General features: G+C 37.2%; 1 long non-coding RNA gene across 1 annotated transcript; it reads right to left on the reverse strand.

Moving 5' to 3' along the window:
• Window positions 1–490: 490 nt before the first annotated feature.
• On the reverse strand, window positions 491–2,073 carry LOC103627439 (uncharacterized). The gene is made up of 5 exons (XR_002262068.1): window positions 1,996–2,073; window positions 1,776–1,890; window positions 1,622–1,666; window positions 1,366–1,520; window positions 491–840 (listed from the first exon to the last, which is right to left on the reverse strand). It is a non-coding gene; the product is annotated as an uncharacterized lncRNA (long non-coding RNA).
• Window positions 2,074–2,801: the final 728 nt, after the last annotated feature.

Genomic DNA, 2,801 nt, shown 5'->3' on the forward strand with positions numbered 1-2,801 from the left:
AAGATTCCTTCTATGCATGATTTATGCACATTTCTACATATATTTATGCATGTGTATATTGTCTGTCACGTCTCATCCAGGATTCGTAGCTATCATATGCATGGCTGACGCATGCTAGCGTACAGTGGGCCGACCACGACCTGGTTAGCGTCCTGGCTGGAGCTTCCCGCACTAACGGAATCCCAGGGCTTCCATTATCTCTTCCCTATATATACATATATATATATACTAGGTGAGTGCCCGTGCGTTGCAACAGGAACATATAATAACATGATAACTTATGTACAAATGTATGATATTCTGTTATGAGAAAAGGTCCTCGAGCATCTGGTTGGTCTAGGTGACGGTGACAGAGATTTCAAATAAGAAAGGAAACAAAAGTACATTAATCTGCACATTCAAAACTGCCAAGCTCGCAATAAGATAAGACAACGATCAATTTATGATGTGCACATTCAAAACTTACAGAACTTAACAGATGCACGTTGTGTAGTTGAACGAAGCGATGACATGCATGTATGATTGATGAAGGTTACAATGTCATAAATAATTACAAAAATCTGAACAAAACTAATAAACCACTTCTTATAATGTTGAACACTAATGAATCAGAAGGAAATATCCCTAGATTGTTCCGCCGAAGACATCGACCAATGCAACAAATGGATCCAAAACTAACAAGTATTAAGTGCGCTTTTGCAAGTCCATTTCAGTCAACAAATAGTAGCGCATAAACTGAAGATGAGCATCCTTCGAAGCTTTTTACTCCAGATGTAGCTTCAAAAGCTGATTAGCCATCCATTTGTCATTCCGCTTTTTAGGGACACCGATGGCCATTTTCTGAAGAATTCTTGCATTGAGGATAAAGTTAGCAAAATTGACATCTGATTTGTTCCCTTTATCTCTTATTATTTTTCTTCAGATGGCAACAGAGGCAGTAAAATTGCACCAAAGCAAAAAAAAATCTCTCTAAAAATAGTGACCATATCTAGTATGAACTACTTTGTTTATATCAACAAACATGCATGCTAACTGCTACAACCAATACAACTTAGGCAAATGAAACTAACTGGTAAATAAAGAAAATAACTTGCAACCTAAAATATGAAAAAAAAATCACATGCATAACAATGTTTAGAACCTAAAATGACTGCTTGAGCTTGCTGCTGCAAATGACAAACTTCAGAACCTAAGCTAACTGCTTATGTTTGCTGCCAGTCTCAAAACAGGATCCCCCCCAAACACATGACCTATGACTAAAATACTATGATTAAACAAACACTGTGTCATTACTTTAAGATAAACACGATATTTCCATGAAATGGTAGCGTCGTAGAGCTAGTAGATGTGCACAAAGATCAAAACCTTCCTCAAGCAACTTCATCATGAAACTGCTAACATAGTTCTCCCAATTTGGTAGAAAAAACAACACAGATAGTAATTCTCCTCTTTTAGTCTTCTTGGATTTGTTGGGATTTTTGTTTGCTTAGATTCTTTACAGGAGGAACAACCACTTGCTCCTGCGTCATAGCATATGTACACATTAATGTGATATCTGAATGAGATTTTGCTCTATCTTATACTGTATAAATGTTTGCCAGGTAAAATTTATAGCACATACATTGACCGTTTTAACTTCTTCAAGCTGGTGTCCCTTGTCAAATTCCTGAATATGAATGAGGTTTTAGACAGAATTAAATGAAAACGTTTTTATTTATCAAATAGTCAATGCTCCCAAGTAGTGTTTTCACAAAGCTCTCTTCAAGGAAATTTACCTCAATTATTGTTGTCTGATTCATTTCAGGAGTAACCACGGCCTGAATAGCTAGTGCAGAATTGTTGTGGAGCAACTCGATCTCTGACTCCAAGGTGGCGATCTTGCTTTCCAATCTAAATGTATTGTTCTTTTTAGTTTATGAGACTTTCTCATAGGACATGAGTACAATCCAGGAAGAAAAAAATGTAAATGTGAAGTATGCGTATTGTAGAATGTACCTCTCTATCTGTTTTGATTTATCCTCATCAGCTGATGCAACAACCAATGACTATTGTCGTAGAACTTGGTTTTGAGATTCCATATTGGATAAACTTGCTTCAAGCCTGCACCATATTGCGGTGGTAGTATGTGAGCAGAATTTGTAATATACACGATTTAGTTAGGCAACGAACCAAACATGTCCTTATTACCTTTCGACCAGCTCTTGAAGTTGAATAACTTTGGATGCTTGTTCTTGTGTCTCCTGTGACAGTTCATCAGACTGTTTTTGGAACTCAATAAGCTTATTTTCAAGATCCTCAGCCTTCTGTTTAAACGTACTTAGTTCCTCCTTGAGACAAATTTGGTGGATCTAAATAATTAAATTATGAATCTTATATCTGAATAAAATTTCAAGACCCTGAACCTCAAGTTCTTTATTTTGGGTTGTCAACTCCTCAAGTTTTGCATTGTCAATAACCGGCACTTCTACTATCTTTGGTGGTGCCTGTTCAATCGCTAACTTTGCAGCCTCTTTCTCATTTACTATTGCTGCATGGGCTTCCTTGAGATTTTCTTGCATTTTTTGCAGTGCAGATTGCAACTTTTCAATTTCATGGCTCTTTGCTTCTTCAAGGTCAGCCTGCCGGCAAGACATAGTAGATAAAGTCATTCGGGACCAAGTGACATACTAAACACTACAGAAACTACTTATATTGATCAAGTGAATTACCCTCAAACGCTTCTCGACGTCTAACCGCCATGTCAGTTCTTCTACTCTCTTTTCTAGCTTGTCTTTTGCTTCTTTAAGTGCGCCGGTCTCTCT

This window comes from Zea mays, chromosome 5 (genome assembly GCF_902167145.1).
Source record: "Zea mays cultivar B73 chromosome 5, Zm-B73-REFERENCE-NAM-5.0, whole genome shotgun sequence".
Lineage (NCBI taxonomy): Eukaryota > Viridiplantae > Streptophyta > Magnoliopsida > Poales > Poaceae > Zea > Zea mays.